Genomic DNA, 18,322 nt, shown 5'->3' with positions numbered 1-18,322 from the left:
AGCCCAGTGGAAGAAGATCACTCTTAGCGGTATTTATTTTATATTCTGATATTTTCCCATAGTCCGTCAGAAAGGAAAGGATATTTGGGATACTATGACGCGGGTTGTTTAAAAAAAGGAGCACATCATCGGCAAAGAGGGCCAGTCGCACCATTTGAGTGCCCACTCTGATCCCCTCCTATAGAGAGGAATAGTCTAAATATCTTGCCAGGGGCTCTATTGCCAGGTCGAACAGCAAAGGAGACAGGGGGCACCCCTGCCTAGTTCCCCTATGTAGATGGATCGGAGTAGACTGCAACCCCAGGGTATGCACTCTAGCAGTGGGGTCGTTATAAAGGCCTCCCAGAAACCGTACTATTCTCCCCTGTATCCCGAATTTGTCAAGCACCGCCCACAGCCAGTCCCAGCGGACACTATCAAAGGTTTTCTCTGCGTCGAGTGCCAATGAGGCCGGCACCGCCCCTGGCTGTGGGCGGTGCCGCACTCTGTCTAAGACCGCCTGATATTTGTTACCGCAGACCTATTCCTAACAAAACCGACTTGGTTATTAATTCAGGTAAGAAATCTGCCAGTCTATCTGCCAGAATTTTGGTCAATAACTTAATATCATTATTAATTAAGGAAATGGGCCTGTAGGATGTCTGATCGAGTGGGTCTTTGCCCGGTTTTAGTATGACTTTGATGTATGCCATCTTAGCTCCCAGTGGAAGGGATCCCGTTGCTAGCATGTCATTAATGTGGTTAGTAAGGCTTGGTGCTATGTGGTCTATAAGGGCTTTAAAGAATTCACCAGTGTAGCCGTCAGGTCCGGGGGCCTCACCATTATGCACCACCTTGATCACTCCGCGGACTTCCTCTTCTGTAATGTCCGCGTTGAGGACCTCTCGCTGTTCATCCGTCAAAGAGGGTAAGGTAAGATTCTGCAAGAAGGATGATAAGGGCCCCGGATCCGAGGGGGGAGAAGCATATAGATTAGCATAATAGTCCTCTAGCACCTTAATAATCTGTTTTGGAGTATGGAGTACCCCTAAGTCATCTCGGAGGGCTAAGACATGAGTCGGTGGTCTCTTACCCCCAGCCAATCTAGCCAGTAGGCGACTGGCCTTGTTGCCATAGCGGAAGTACTCGGCTTCCGTATGAGAGCGATATATCTTGTCCCGCCTTTTCAACCATAATTCATAGTCATCTCTCGCTTTCTGCCAGGCCGCCCTATTACGATCAGAAGGGACCTGAAGGAAAGCGGTGTATGCCCCTCGCATACGGGAGGCCATATGCCATATGGGAGATTAGCTGGCCCCTAAGGACCGACTTGGCCGCCTCCCAAAACAATTGAGGGGTGGTTTTATGTTGGGAATTATGATAATCATATTCCACCCACCATGCCCTAACTACTTCCACAAAGGATTCGTCAGTCATGAGGAAGGAGGGGAATCGCCAGATATGATCCAACCCCACCGGGCTAAAGTCCAGGAGTTTCCGCACAATCGGAGTGTGGTCAGAGATTACGAGGTCTTTATGATCCACCCATTGTAACCTGCGAGTTACTGCAGGGCTGAAGAGGGTATAGTCTATTCTAGACCATTATTGGTGCTAATGGGAGAAGTGTGTAAAATCCCTTTCAACAGGATGAGTGAAGCGCCAGGCATCCTCCAAAGTAACCTGCTCCAAAAAACCTGCTAGCACTTTGTCCCGAGCTCGTGGAGCAGAGCCCCCCTGACCTTTTCTATCTTCTAACGGGTTCAGTACCGTGTTCAAACCCCCCCCCAAGACCTTCCGTGGAGTGGGATCCGCGTTGACCCTAGTGGCTAAATTAGAGAAGAACAACTGATTCTCCCCATTTGGGCCATAAACATTATAAATACCACAATGCTCCCCCCTGATGATCAAGTACAAGGTGGGAAATTCTGCCTTCCCCGTCATGTTCATGTGATACCAGTAAGAATGTAAAGGATTTATGTAACAATGTTATTACTCCCGCTTTACCTTCTACGGAGGGAGATCCAAACACTGTGCCAACCCATAGTCTCTGCATCCTAGTAATATCCTCTGCCTCCAAATGGGTTTCCTGTAAGAGGACGATATCAGGGCGGAATAGTTTTAAATATCTCAGAATTTTGATCCGTTTGTGGGGCGATTTTAGCCCCTTCACATTCCATGTCACTATGGTCGGCATGGTGTGTTAAATCAGTAGAAATCTTAAGGGAAGGATACCACAAATGCATGAGCAGCACAGAGGTTGGATCCCCACTATTAGGTAGCACAGCAGCCTCCATCAACGCCCCCTGGTCCTGTACCCCCCACATGACAAGTATAGGTATTCTATTGCACCAACAGTAAAACCAGACAAAACAGGACAAACAGTAAAACAAAAAACATCTCATAGGGAGCACTGACTTTAACTGTAGCCTCCCTTATTTATGAGTATTGGACTTCTCTTTTTCCAGACAGGTGGCAAGCTACCGGGAGACACATTTAACTAAGATCAGTATGAGCACCAGATAGGTGTAAACAGGGTTGAGTTAACCTACATAGGACATGCAAAATATAAACTGTACATGAGAAAACCCAAATGGCATAGAAACATACTGTCCCAACCGGCAATAATAGTAGAAATTTACCTTCTTATTCAGTCCGGTGACTGAGACCTGGAGCGCCTGGATCGCCTTGGAGAATCTCGCCGGCGGTTCCGCCTGTCCTTGGGCGGTAAGTTGGAGCCCCGGGGTGGAGTACCTCTTGACAACCCGTGAGTAGGAAATGCCTGCGAATATTCCCTGACGTGGATAGAGAATCCAGTGAAGAAGATCTCAAGGAGTCCAGAGCTTCCTTAGCTTTCCTCGGCGATGAGAAGTAGTGCAGGATATTGTAATGGAAACCTCCGTTTTGCTTTATACAACTTGCGCCTTTTAGTCACTTCAGCCGAAAAATCTTAAAATATGAGAAGACGCATACCATTGATCTCCAAGGGTCGTGTGCGGAGTCTATAAGACCTCAGCCACGCCATTTTGTCGTTGTAGTCTAATAGGCGGAGAATCACCTGTTTTGGTCTAGTGGAGAGCTGGTTGCTGTTTTCCCCTCTGGTCTGTGGGGTTGGACCCAGACTGTGCACCCTTTCTATACGGCATGCATGTGGCAAATTGAGGGCTTTGGGAATGTCCCTCTCACAAAAGGACTGTAGGTCACCCAATGCGACACTCTTTTATGCCCACCACTCTCAGGTTATTACGTCGGGACCTGTTTTCTAGGTCATCCATCTTGTCTGCCATCACATCTGTCTCATTTACTAGCTGGCGCAGTCGGGATCAGAGATAATCATTTTCATCTTCCAGGGAAGAGACCCTTTGTTCCACAGCAGTGATTCTAGCTGTGCTGTCCTTCAGCTCCGTCTGTATCTGGGTAAGGGATGACCTGAGCGCCTCCTCCAGGAGCCGTTGTATGTCAGGGGCTATATGTTCAGTAACTGCGGCAGCTAATGCTGCAAAGTTTATAGGACCCGGGCCCTGCTGTGCGGGCGCCACGTCCGCCTCAGTGCCTGGCAGTGTAGATGGTGTGGTCGACGGGTCTGGCTGCGTGGCCTACGGTTGTGTGGGATCTCCGGGCGCCATCTTGGGCTGCTGCGTGTCCTCAGCGTCTGAAGCGCCGCCGGAGAAGGGCTGTTTGGCAGCGATCCTTAGAACGTACCGGTCCATCTGCTGCTCCCTCCACTTCCCCGGCACGTCCTCCTGCTGTGGTGCGCGTTCGGTCGCCGGTGAGGCTGTTAATGCGAGTAACGTGCCTTAACGGCCCAAGAGCTCTGCCTCAGCACATGCTGCCTGGCCGCGCCGGAACCGGAAGTCTCAGGTCTTGTTACTTTGATGTCATGGTCATGATTAAGGGTGTATAGGCACCAGAAACGCATGGGCGTCACAGCCTGGAGGTCGCCATTTCATGTCCTGTCTTGATTTTAGGGGTCACTGAAAATAAAGGTCAAGTTTTGATTCAAGTTTACACCACTGATCCGCTATCTTCTTGAGTAACTGCTTCATGAGTATAGGTAAACTGTTCAGAAACTGTTCCAGCTTGCTTCGGGGGTTCCTGGCACGTCCCGCTCAGCCAACCAATGCGCTGCCCCGCCACAGTGCACTGATTGGCTGAGCAAGACGTGAAGTCATCGGAAGCCCCAAAGCAAGCCGGAGCTGGAACCCGGTGATGCATACGCACTGGCGGCCGGGGGTTAACGAGACAGGCTGCTGACAAACTTGCAGCGTAATGTGCATCCTGCTGCGAGTTTGTCTGCCCATAGACTGTACAGGGCAGGGATCCACAGCGAGAAACTTGCTGGAGATCCGCCCAGTGAGTTTGTACCCCAAATAAGTATAGTATGGCGTGAGCCCCTTAGTGTATGTTCTCGCACAGGTCTATATCTATTCATATAGTTTACAATTGGATGAGGCTAAACACTCAACAATTTAGGCCAAGTGTATCAGACAAATGTAATGGTGCGTTTACACAGAGAGATTTATCTGTCATATTTTTGAAGCCAAAACCAGGAACAGAATATAAACAGAGAACAGGTAATAAGGGAAAGATTGAGATTGATTTCTTCTGTTCTCAAATCCATTCCTGGCTTTGGCTTCCAAAATCAGTCAGATAAATCTGTCTGTGTAAATGCACCATAATACAGCCACTGCAAACCTAATGACCTGAACTGAAAGCAGCATAGGGATCCATGATACTTTCCATTAGGGTCATTAAACTCGCAGGACTTTCAGTCGCAATACAGACCCAGAAATGCAGTATTATGCGCAGGCCTGAAACTAATAAAAGACTTGATAGAAAGTAGAATTTTCCTTTAAGGTTCTAACACTGAGCACACCATAAATATTGATTATAAAATTTCCTCCGAACAATGTTTATTACTTTATATTCTCTTTAAAAAGAAATCTGCCAAAGTTTAACAAATGTAAATAAAAGATAAATGGTAAATCAAATAACACCATATAAAAGAAATATGGTAATGACTTGGCAAAATGGCACACCAGAAAGGATCTCTTAAAATTCACTTATTTTTCATCATGTCCTATCATATACGGTATATAGACAGGCAGCATATGTTTCCATCTTTAGTACAGCTAGGTGTGTACAATAAATGACAAACTCTGCTTATTCCACTTAGGCCTGCAACATATTGGTACGTTGGTAGCTCAGGATTTGCAGAAAAGTAAGATTCCTTACAGTGTATTTGTTGGTTTGCCTTAGAGGCACCATAGCCGTGACTTAGTAGAAAGAAAACAAATAAATCTATTTGATATCTAAAAGAGACAGGTGTAGGATTCTACAGTATTTTTATCTATGACCAGAGAGTCTAAGATTTGGCTATATTAGGATCAGGATCTGTCATTGAAAATAGGTGATATCACAACTCATTTTCTCCCCTGCTCTGCACAATAACAATCACAGGTCACAGAGCATGCCCCTAACTCTCCACATAGAAGTCAATGAGTCCTCTCCAGACAACCTGTTTCATCTGCTCTGTGTGGCTCTCAAGAAATAAAACAGTATTCACTTCTTTAATCCAGCCGAGATGCCCTAGTGGTTACCACACTGAGAGTGATACCAGCAAGTGTCGCTAGGGATCCCGGTCGGAGTGTATACTATGTGTATACACTTTGGCCGGGATTTCCTCAGTGGCAGCACTACGTAAGTACCGAAGTACTGACGGCCATGATTAACAACGGCCGTGATCACTATGGTACTTACGTATTGTGAACATAGCCTGTGGCTGGGTTCACGCTACGTATATTTCAGTCAGTATTGTGGTCCTCATATTGCAACCAAAACCAGGAGTGGATTAAAAACACAGAAAGGCTCTGTTCAAACAATGTTGAAATTGAGTGGATGGCCGCCATATAACAGCAAATAACTGCCATTATTTCAATATAACAGCTTTTGTTTTAAAATAACAGCAAATATTTGCCATTAAATGGCGGCCATCCACTCAATTTCAACATTGTGTGAACAGATCCTTTCTGTGTTTTCAATCCACTCCTGGTTTTGGTTACAATATGAGGACCACAATACTGACTGAAATATACGTAGTGTGAACCCAGCCTAAAGCTGTAAGCCTCTAAATACCGAATCATGGGAATTGTTTGATTGAATATTTATGGAAAATATAAACGTGTCCCTGTAAAGTCGACGTCCCTGCTGTTTAGTGTTGTTTGTGCACTAGAGATAATAATTACTGTCCATATGGCAGTTTGCATGTGTGCTAGGTAATAGTTCTCTATCTGGTTTGTATTAACTAAACAGTTTATTTTTATTACTATAGCGCTGAGCTAAATTGGTACTTGCAGGAAATTTAATGTCTCCAAATTAGCTGGAAATTTCCTGCACTATTTGCAGGTTTTACATAATTGATTGTAATGCAGTTCAGGTTTTAATAACATTTCTAATAGGAGTAAGAAAGTAAGAAATTTTAGCCTTACTAAGTTTAATAATAGAGAAATTTGATTGAAAGCGACAACATGGTAGCTGTGTCACGCTTTCTTTATATAGTAAGTAAAAAAAAAAACCCGCTACAAAGCTTCAAAATAGCAGCTTTTAAAGGGAATGTGTCATGATTTTTAATTTTTAATAATATTTTGTAATATTTTTTTAAACATGTTTTAAGAATTTTTGGTGACTTTTTTTTCTAATTTTCAATTTTTATCTCTATATTATAAAATAATCCTAAAATCTTACAGTTTTCATTCTTACCACTAGGGCTAAAACTAAGCTGAGATTTTCTGTTGTGTCTGTAGTGATAAGAGGAGGCTGCTGTAAAATGATCTGTACATTATTACAACATGTGACACCAGTAGGTAGATAGCATCAATATAAGACAATAGCAGCTCCCTTTGGAAAGACCTTTTCAAAGCTCATAGAGCATGCTCAATTATGTTTCACACTCATTTCAAGAGGATAGACTCTGTCTTGTCATCTATGTCCATGAATCTTGCTGTAAAGCATGTCACTAAATGCTGTGAAAAATAGCCCAGACAATTTGGCAGCTCCCATAAGAATGTACGTATAGTGAAATAAATAAATAAATATTAAAGTCCGAAAATAGAAACAGATAAGAATAAAAGAACAGGTTTTAGTATGTGATTCTAATCAGTAAAATAAAATTTAGGTGACACATTCCCTTTAAGACCTTATTACATGGAGCGATTATTTGCCACATTGGGCAAGCAACCCACTCTTCCGGCATCAGCTGTGACTGCACGCTGTTAAGGGAATAACACCATAGTGACTGGTACCCTTTAATGTTTTGACTGATCAATGTATAGAGTGACTAATACAAAACCGTGTAAACAAATACTGTAAATGAAGCCACTTTGGTACTCAGCAGTCAGGCTTAAAAAGGCTTACCCATGTAAAATAGTGATATACATTATAAATAAATGAGAAGTTAGAGCTTTACTTCATAATGAACTAACCAGTTCAGCATCCTGTTCTCCACCCTTACCCCAGGCAACACTGCACTGATTTTCACAGTTGGTTCAGCAGGGGTGCTGAGTGATGCATGTGGTTGGCCATCTTACCAATCAGAGGAAAATAAGAGACCTGTTTTTTTTTTTTGCCTAATGTATGTATAAAACTACTTTACATATTTCTTCGAGAAAATAAAATGTTTACAACATCATGCAGGTCCCCCTTTTTAGCAGCTCTGGAGTAGTGATTTCCTAAGGATGTCAAACTTATCTCTTCTTTCCATTAACACATTTAACGTGCAGACCGCCAGGTGGCGATTTCTCTGCATTGGGACTAGCTTTGGGATTGGGACCAGCAGGAGGGGGTAAATATCAGGGGGCCGGCCAGGCTCTGCCCCGGTTTAAAATAATCTAGCGATCACCCGGGCAGCACACCCCCCCCCCCCCGCCAATTCACCCGCTCGCCGCTGCCTTGTGGAATTTTTGGTTGGTGTTCCTCTCCTGTTTTAGCCAAGTTCTTTCAATTGCTGCCTAGTTGATTTGTACACTTTTTGCTAAGCATATTTCACTAAATAAAATAATTTGATGCAGGTACCAGATAAGAGCCACTGGCTGCACCTGGTAAAAATAGGACCTCATTGACCTTATGGGTGGCTTCTAGTATAAGCACACTGATCTCTCATTGAGATCTATGCTGCAGCTGAAAGCAATCGAGTACCGAACACTGGGATCACTCCTCCGCGTGACACCCCACTAGACACCTGGGAAGAGGCTACATATAGTAATCAGATGCAGCTGTTAATTTTGACAGCTGCATCTGATTACTTAATTAGCCGACACCATGCACGCTAATGGCCCCGCTCTGAACTCCCCTAGGCAGCCCAGGACGTACAGGTACGCCCAGGGTCGTCTAGTGGTTAAAGGGAAATTCATCTAAAATGTAATTATTAATATGTTTCTGCCCTTGGGGTGAACATAAGAAACTGCCAATTCTTACATTTCTGCACTCTTTCGGTCTCCTCCAACATCATGTTCGTGTCCCGGCTGACAGATCCCATCTCCTTTTCTAATATGGACTCATCTGGCAGTGATAGCGTGCTTAGCCAATCACTGGCCCTGACACTGTCTCACCTCAGTCAGTGATTAGCTGATAGGCTGTCACTGCCAGACAAGGGCAACAACATATTAAGAGTTACGATTCAGCAGAATACCCCTTTAGGGATCACATTATGGGCTAAGAATTCATACCCCTGAGGAAGTCAGCAGGTAGGTGATGGAATGTGTGAGGCAAGGTTTGTTGCCAGGACAGCTCCTCCTTATTTTAACTTCAATCTTGGTATTGTTATCATTGCAGGCATGAACAGCCAATAAAGATGGGGTGTAAACATTAATCTCAGTTTACACCTTTAATAATTGTTTTGCAATGTGAAGTGCTAATCGTAGCATATACATAGCTACTATATAAGCTCACAAATTTTAATATTACTTTGTTTACATTTTTTTTATTTTTTTTTATTTTCTATTTTTATGTAAACAGACATATATTTTTCCCCCTCAATGCTTTATCTTAAGTGCTAAACCTTAACACACTCTTAAACTGTGGCTATTCCTTTGTCGTGATGAGAAATTAAAATGGCCTCCAGTAACACAGTAGTGTCAATGAAACAAATAGTCTTCAGCTTGATGCATAACATTGTTATTATAAAATGTTTCTGGCGTCCAGTGGTCATTCATTTGAGCTGTCGTGTAAGGATGACTGATCACAGAGGTAGCCCCCTGCTCCGAGATGACCTTGCTCATGTACAGCATAGTATTATACATTTACAGTATGTGTGCAGGAAATTCACACAATTTAAAGGTTACATTACAGTAGATACAGCTTTACACCAGCTCCTCAGTCCAAACATGTCTTCAGCCAGTCATATTCATCAGTCTATATATTTACATGGCAGGGAGACTCAGATGGTTCTATAAACCAGAACAGAAAAGAAATGTGATCACAGGGGCATTGATTTTATGTTTACTCTGATTTTATTAGAATTTTGTGTAGAATAGCAGAAAAATTAACAACACAAACAGAATCACATTCAATGGGTCAGAAAGCCAATATAACATAAAGCTTGCGCCACAGATAGTGGCCTCCAGCGAGCAGTAGGGCACAATAATAAAAAGAGAACAATCAAAACATAACATTATGGTCAGCACAGTATAAAATAAACCCTAGCGGTCCCCATTCCGCTGATCCACATGAGGCTAAATCTGAAACCAAAGAATAAACCATATATGAACTACAAACCACAAAGGAATAACGGACAGACACCACAAAAGAGAAGAAAAGAGAGAAAGACAAGGGAAAGCACAGAGGGATATGCCGGGAAATCCAGAGATTCACCATCAATTCACCTTAGGGTCTCTACAAAGCCTGGGGCCTCTACGTGGAACGTCCACGCTATCCAGACCTTCTTGAAAGCGTCCACTCGGCCCTGCGCCTCGGCCACCATCTCCTCTGCACGTTGAATAGCACACAGCTCTGCGAACCATTCTTGTAGGACAGGCGAGACTGCCGTCCTCCAATGGCGAGGTATTACAATTCTAGCAGCTGTAAGAAAGTGTCTCAGCACGTCCTTCTTGAGAGCAGACAGGGTACCGGGCAACAAGGACAATAGAGCGATTTGGGGGGAGTTGACAACACGTTTCCCAGAGAACTCCTCATAAATTCTGAAGACCCCCTCCCAGAAGGGTTTAATACGGGTACAACCCCACCATACGTGCAGCAAGGTCCCCTCCTCTTGGTTGCACCTCCAACATAAATCAGACACCTTAGGGTACATGCGATGTAGCAGAGTCGGGCAGCGATACCAGCGGGACAAAATTTTAAAATTTTTCTCTTTTGCATGAGACGCCATAGACATGCCATGAGCAAAAGTGCACATCTTAATGATCTCCTCCGCAGTGAAAGAAACTGCCAGATCTCTTTCCCAAAGGGAGAAGTAAGAAGCCACGCCAGGGTTGCTGAGAGACATGAGCATACTATAGAGTTTAGATAGCACCTGGGTGCCACCATCTGATGCTAACGCCCAGTGGTCAAAATCTGTCAGGGAAAGGTCCAATGCCGCACGCACGGTGGGGGTTTGGAGAAAGGACTGCAATTGATTATGCGCCATCCAAGACAAAGCTCTTGCCGGGTTGGCCTCTCGTAGGGTCTGCAATGAAGGGAGACTCCCATCAGGCACAATCTGATGTAAGCGGGGGTCAGTGTCCCTGTGCCACAGTAGGAAAATCCCCGTCTCCAGCCCTGCCGGGAAAGCCGGATTCCCAAACAGAGGTGTCATGGGGCCAGGCCGAAACGAGATGCTGAATTGCCGCACCCACCTGTCCCATATGTGAAAGGTGTGTTTAGCAAGGAATGGCCATCCCGCTAACGTTTCCCTGTCTAATGGAAGTATCCATAGAGATGCAAGTAGATTACTCGGGGCAATACTCTGTTCCAAACCCACCCACCGTTTGACAGCCCCCCTGTGCGCCCAGTCCAATGTCCTGGTCAGCATCGCGGCCTCGTGATAAAGGCGAAGGTCCGGGAGACCCACCCCTCCATCAATTTTAGGTTTCGTCAGGGCTAGTCGGCTCAAACGTGGTCTGCTGCCTCCCCAGACATACAGGGTGAAGGCTTTTTGTAATGTGCGGAAATAAGCCACGGGGACACTGATAGGGACTGTTTGGAATATGTAGAGAAAGCGGGGAAGGATGTCCATCTTGAGGACGCTCATCCTACCAAACCATGAGAGAAATTGTCTGTGATAGGATTGTAAACGGTCTAACGTTTTCTTTTGCAAGGGAACATAGTTCAGGGAGAACAGCAGGTCCAGCCTATTCGGAATCTGTATGCCCAAGTAAGTGATGCTATCAGATTGCCAGCGAAAGTTAAAGTTAAATTTTAACCGGGCCAAGTCAGGTGCTGGTAAAGAGATATTGAGGCCTTCCATCTTAGACAGATTCACCTTAAAGTTGCTAAGCCTTCCGAAAGTCTCCAATATCTTTAAAATTGAGGGCAAAGATGTGTGCGGGGATGTCGCGTAAAGGAGCAGGTCGTCCGCATACAAGGCTAACTTATGGTGATCCTGCCCAATTACCATTCCCGTAACATTCGGGTCACTGCGCAGGGAAACCGCCAAGTGTTCCATGGTCAGTACATACAGGAGAGGAGACAAGGGGCACCCCTGACGTGTACCATTCTTGATGTGGAAGACCTCCGACAGGACCCCATTGGCTCTGACACGGGCAGAAGGATGAGTGTAAAGTGCCATGATTTTGCTGACAAAGGCAGCGCTCAGGCCTATTTGCGTCAGGGATGCCGTCAGGAATTTCCAATGGACCCTGTCGAAGGCCTTTTCTGCGTCGACTGAGATCAGACACAACGGGGTCTTAGTGCTGTGAGCATGAGCTACAAGAGAGATGGTGCGTATGGTATTGTCCCTTGCCTCCCGTCCCGGAATAAAACCCACTTGGTCCAAATGGATCACCTTTGAAATTACAGGGTTCAAGCGGGTTGCCAGCATCTTTGAGTACAGTTTAATATCACAATTGATGAGAGATATTGGGCGGTAACTGCTACATTGGGTCTCATCTTTCCCTGGCTTAGGCAGGACCACCACATGAGCTTCCAACGCCTGTTTCGGAAATTGTACACCCGCTGAGACAGCATTAAAGACCTTTGTCAGGAAAGGAAGTAGGCAGCCCTTGAACTTTTTGTAGAACACTGCCGTAAAGCCATCAGGCCCAGGACTTTTGCCATTCTTGGAGGCTGCAATAGCTGTCCCCACTTCCTCCTCCGTAAAAGGCACATCAAGGCTCTCCCTAGTGTCATCATCTACCACGGGCAGGGCCGTCTCTCTCATATAATCCGATAGCTTATTGTCAAGAACCTCCGCCGAGGCATCATCATAATGTCCAGATATAGAATATAAGGAACTGTAGAAGTCTTTAAATGTGTTGGCAATAAGCCTCGGATTATGATGAACCACACCATTTGTGTCCTGAATAAGGGGAATATAGGTAGGAGCATTCCGTGGATGGATGTACCTCGCCAGAGCTCGACCGCATTTATTAGCTTGAGCATACAGATACCCTTTGAATCTCAATTTATTGGCTACTTCAGTTTTCAGCACAAGATCCTTAATTTGTTCCCTGACCACAGTCATGGCCTGGAGAGTGGCAATGTCTAGGGTGCGTTTATGTGTGGCCGTGAGGTCAGACAGGGTAGCCAGAAGTTTACGGAGCTTAGCGCCTCTCTCTTTTTTCAATCGAGCCCCATTTTGTATAAGAACTCCACGGAGGACACATTTTAAGGTTTCCCACTGCATAGGGAGGGATGTGGGGTCTCCAGCATGGATTAAAAGAAAGTCTGAAATGGCAGATTCTATTGCTGTCTTGCACACCACATCCTGTAAGAGGGTTTCATTGAGGCGCCAAGACCATTCTCTGGGTGCGCCGTCAGGCAGAGTGAGAGAAAGGAAAACAGGGGAGTGGTCAGACCATAAGCCCGTGCCAATCGAAGCGTATGGGGTGTGCATGAGAGCATGTTGTGAAAGAAAAATCATGTCCAACCGGCTGTATGATTGGTGTGCGGGGGAGAAATAGGTGTAGTCCCTATCCTGAGGGTGCAAAACCCTCCATGTATCAACCAATCTCTGTGTGTCTAAGGCTCTCTTCGCCATGGTCAAGGATGACCTAGGGACCACCGATTTCCCAGAGGAGGAATCCAGTGGAGGCTCCATTGTCATGTTAGTCTCCCCTAGGGCTGGGCGATTAATCGAATTAATTCGATTAATCGCCCAGACAGTTAGAATCGATTTGATTTTTTGTGAAAATCGTAAATTCGATTTTCACAAAAAATCATTGCGGGCGGCGCGGTAAAGTGTCGGGTCCGGAGAGAGTTGCAGGATGGCGCGGTGTGGTGCAGGGCCGGCGGTCAGGAGAGATGTGGTATCGGCGGCTCCAGCCTCTTCACAGAGCCGCGGCTGACCTCTCCCGCCCCTTACACGTTAGTGCCGCGCTGAGCTGCGTCCCGCTCTCTTCCTGTCACACGTGCAGGTCCTGTTCTGTGGAGGAGGCGGCAGGGATCGCAGCAGAAGGAGAGAACGTCGCTGCCCGCTGTACAGCTCCAGGACCCGCAGCGACGTTCTCTCCTTCTGCTGCGATCCCTGCCGCCTCCTCCACAGAACAGGACCTGCACGTGTGACAGGAAGAGAGCGGGACGCAGCTCAGCGCGGCACTAACGTGTAAGGGGCGGGAGAGGTCAGCCGCGGCTCTGTGAAGAGGCTGGAGCCGCCGGTACCACATCTCTCCTGACCGCCGGCCCTGCACCTCACCGCGCAGTCCTGACACTTTACCACGCCTGCCTAGTCCCCCTCAGCTGCCCCATACCCCCTCAGTGTCCCCTCAGCTGCCCCATACCCCCTCAGTGTCCCCTCAGCTGCCCCATACCCCCTCAGTGTCCCCTCAGCTGCCCCATACCCCCTCAGCTGCCCCATACCCCCTCAGTGTCCCCTCAGCTGCCCCATACCCCTGAGTGACCCCCAGCCGGCTTCATATCCCTCAGTGACCCCCAGCCTGCCCCATACCCCTCAGTGACCCCCAGCCTGCCCCATACCCCTCAGTGACCCCCAGCCTGCCTCATACCCCTCAGTGACCCCCAGCCTGCCCCATACCCCTCAGTGTCCCCTCAGCTGCCCCATACCCCTCAGTGACCCCCAGCCTGCCCCATACCCCTCAGTGACCCCCAGCCTGCCTCATACCCCTCAGTGACCCCCAGCCTGCCCCATACCCCTCAGTGTCCCCTCAGCTGCCCCATACCCCTCAGTGACCCCCAGCCTGCCCCATACCCCTCAGTGACCCCCAGCCTGCCTCATACCCCTCAGTGACCCCCAGCCTGCCCCATACCCCTCAGTGACCCTTAGCCTGCCCCATACCCCTCAGTGACCCCCAGCCTGCCCCATACCCCTCAGTGACCCCCAGCCTGCCTCATACCCCTCAGTGACCCCCAGCCTGCCTCATACCCCTCAGTGACCCCCAGCCTGCCCCATACCCCTCAGTGACCCTTAGCCTGCTTCATACCCCTCAGTGACCCCCAGCCTGCCCCATACCCACTCAGTGACCCCCAGTCCACCCCATACCCCCTCAGTAGTAGTACTACACCCATCATCTATACCTGTACTACTACCACACTCCTCATCTTTACCTGTACTATTACACCCCTTATCCACTATACCCTCACTACTACTCCCTACCTAGATGAAGGCACAAAGAAGATCGCCTATACTATATGGGGGCACAGAGTACATAGGGCACATATTTGGGAAAACTACTTATATGGGGCACACAATGTGTTTGTCTACTACATGGGGGCACAGGAGGAGCACTGTTACACTGGGAAACAATATAGTTGTCTCAAACGTCAATAAAATCGTATCTGATGCTGCAGGGAGAAAAATGTCCTATTTATTTAGCAAAAACAAAAAAATCGAGATTTAAATCGAGAATCGTCCAAAATTTTTTAAAAATCGAGATTTTATTTTTTGGCCATATCGCCCAGCCCTAGTCTCCCCCTAGGATGAATGTACCGTCAATAAAATGGTCCGTCTCGAGGAGGATATCCCTAAGCGCTCTGCCTTGGTCAGAATTGGGGAAGTACACAGTACCCACAGTGTACAGTGTGGAAGCAATCGTCAATTTGAGAAAAGCGTACCTACCCCTCGGGTCTATGAGTGTGTCAAGAAGGACGTGCTGAAGAGACTTGTGGACGCCAATGGAGACACCCCTAGACTTCGAGTCTGGATTGGTGCTGTGGAGGAAGTAAGGAAAATGGCGGGACTGCAGCCGAGGCACATGACCCGTGCGGAAGTGAGTCTCCTGTAGGAATAGAATATGTACACGTTGTTTATGCATAGAGTATAACACACGAGATCTCTTAGCCGGCTCATTGAGGCCCCTGGCATTATAAGAGGCGACTTTAAGCGTAGACATCTGGGCACCCGGACGAGGGAAAGGAAGGAGGGGAAGGGAGGAAAGGTAGACACGTAAGTAGAGACAGAAAACAAAACAAAAGACGTACGACACCAAAGGCCACTTGTAGTGACAATCAGATAGCAGAAACACAATACAAGCAGAAACACAAGTAGAGAACACGTATTACAAGGAACCTAAAGGAGATCCCTTGCACTATGGAGACCTAGGCTCCACAGGTAGACCAAAAGTCACGGCGACAAAGGCGCCGACACTATATGTGAGCTTGACTGACAATAACAGACACAAAACTCCCCAGAAGGAGGACAGCTCATACTAAATGTAATCTGAATCTCCCCCCCACCCCACCTCACCCCCCCCCCCCCCCCCCCAGGCCAAAACCCCCGAACCCAACATAAAGAGCATATCAACACATCACATCTGAGATGGGTACATATGATAACCGAGAGCACAAGCAAACTAATGCCAACTATAGTGAACAAGACTAATGGAGCCCTAAGCCCCCCCCTTTAGTAACATATAAGGCAACATAACTGAGTTCCCAATCTGAAAGGTAGGAAAGGCACAGTAACCACCCTGCTACATAGTGAAAAACGGGCAGCAGGCAAAAGGAGAACCAACGGCCAGTCAATGGCTAAAGCTTAACAGTCTCGCTCAATCCTTGTAAAGCGGGGATCCGCGTGCTGTGCATCATCCCTCGTCCTCCAAGTCCCTGGAACGTGCAGAAGGACCCCGTCTTTCCTGGAACTGAGGCACACTGGACCAATCCGGTAGCCGCACCATAGGCAGATTAAGATTAGCGAGAAATTCAGGCAAGTCAGCTGGATCTTTAAGGACATAGCGGCGGCCATGGAGGCGAACAACAAGCTGAAACGGGAAGCCCCATGCATATGGTATTTCCTTCTCCCGCAGCAATTCCAACAATGGTCGTAAAGCCCTCCTCTGGGACAGCGTATGTCTGGAGAGGTCTTGAAGCAGAATCAGAGGAGCACCATCAAAGTCCACCGTGTCCAATTCCCGTGCTTTGCGCATGATCTCTTCCTTTATGGCATAATGATGCAGGCGGCATATGACATCCCGTGGTCTGTTAGGATCTTTGCTAATGGGCCCCAACGCCCTGTGCGCCCTGTCGATTTCAAAGTCATCAGTTACCGGGCGGTTGAGCAGTGAGCTGAAAATCCCCTGTAAGGAAGGGATGAGGTCAGGTGTTTTAGTTGCTTCGGGCAGACCTCTGATTCGAATGTTGTTCCGCCTGCTGCGGTTTTCATTATCGTCATGTAGCTTATAGAGCTGAGCAATATGATAGTCATGAGTCTCTACTTTGCTAGAGATATCAGCCACTTGTGTGGATACTTGCTTTTGGTCTGCCGCCAGCTCCTCAACCCTATCCTCAGTCATCTGGATGGCCGCTTTAATGGAGCTCAGCTCCTGCCTGTAAGATCTTTCCAGTCTCTGTACAAATCCCTCCATTTCTGCCCTCGTGGGTAGCTGTTTCACATACTCCTGCCAGTCCCATGTAGGAGGGGGAGAGACATGTGGCTGTGGGGCCTGCTCCATCTCTACAGCCTGAGGGGAACCAGCCAGCGCGGGAGGGGAGGATAAAGATGGCGCCTGCAGGTTCTCCTCACGTGGTGCAGCGGCGGCGCCGACCGGGCCCGGGCTGACAGTGGGCATAGAGCGGACCGGAGGAGAGATCGGGTCGGCACCTACCGTGCCCGCTGCTGAGCGGAGGATGCGGGTGCCCCGCGGCTGATCTCCCGGCGTCTGTCCCTCAGGAGCTGCGTGTCGCAGCTCTGCTGCTGCGCGCGCTGCGGAGTGTCCGGCGTCCGGACAGAGAAAGCCGTCCAGGCTGCGTTGTCCTTGCCGGGAGCGGGTGCGGCGGGTGCTGGGCTGTCTCCCGGTCCTTTTCCCAAACATATGGCCGGGGGTGAGAGGGGGGAGAGCGGGGAGAAGAGCTAGTGCGGCCTCCCTACAGCGGGAGCTCTGCAAGAACACGTCCTCACGCCGCCATCGCCAGGCCACGCCCCCCACAGGGGCATTGATTTTAATATAAATATATATATATATATATATATATATATATATATATAGTGGTACTTTGGTTTAAGAGCGTTTTGGTTTAAGAGCTCACAGTTTTTCACAATTGTGACTTGGTTTAAGAGCATTGCTTTGGTTTAAGAGCTCCCTGTACTGGGTTGGAGCGCGAGTGGAGGAGGGGCATGGTCTGCATAGCGGGGTCTACAGCTCTGTACTCTGACCCAGGAAGTCTCCCTCACCTTCCAAATCATGGTAGATCCACTTCAGGCTGGGGCTTACATCAGGGGACAGGACTGTGGAGGTAATTTCTCCATAGCTGTAACCCTTCTCTCCCCGGACAGAGAGTGCTGCTATACAGTGCCCACATCTGCTCTGCTCATTCTTTCATGCTCCCTGCAGTCTCTGTCCGCCCTTGTGTTTCCCATCCTCTCCATTACTGTACACTAACTTATAATATCACAGATTCTGCTGTTTCTGAATGTTTGTTTCATCTGTTTTACATGTTATTCCGAATAATAAATCATAATTTTTGGGGTGTGGAACCAGTTGTCTGCATATCAGTGATTTCTTATAGGAAAATTTGCTTTGGTTTAAGAGTGATTTGGATTACAAGTATGGTCCCGGAACGAATTATGCTCGTAATCCAAGGCACCACTATATATATATATATATATATATATATATATATATATATATATATATACACAGTGGTGCCTTGGATTTCGAGCATAATTCGTTCCGGGACCATACTTGTAATCCAAATCACTCTTAAACCAAAGCAAATTTTCCCATAAGAAATCATTGAAATGCAG

At 47.4% G+C, this 18,322-nt stretch overlaps 1 protein-coding gene across 7 annotated transcripts in view; it reads left to right on the top strand.

Moving 5' to 3' along the window:
• Positions 1–18,322, top strand: part of RARB (retinoic acid receptor beta) — a 508,146-nt gene that overhangs the window by 141,831 nt on the left and 347,993 nt on the right. Inside the window, exon 1 of one of the 7 annotated variants that reach the window (XM_069958668.1) lies at positions 8,630–8,717. The exons of the other annotated variants lie outside the window; for them this stretch is intronic. The gene's annotated coding sequence lies outside the window, so the exon portion shown is untranslated. Of the gene's footprint in view, positions 1–8,629; positions 8,718–18,322 lie in introns of those variants that run through there. 7 annotated transcript variants of the gene reach the window in all.

Source organism: Dendropsophus ebraccatus, chromosome 2, assembly GCF_027789765.1.
Source record: "Dendropsophus ebraccatus isolate aDenEbr1 chromosome 2, aDenEbr1.pat, whole genome shotgun sequence".
Taxonomy (NCBI): domain Eukaryota; kingdom Metazoa; phylum Chordata; class Amphibia; order Anura; family Hylidae; genus Dendropsophus; species Dendropsophus ebraccatus.
This window is presented reverse-complemented; position numbering and strand designations above follow the sequence as displayed.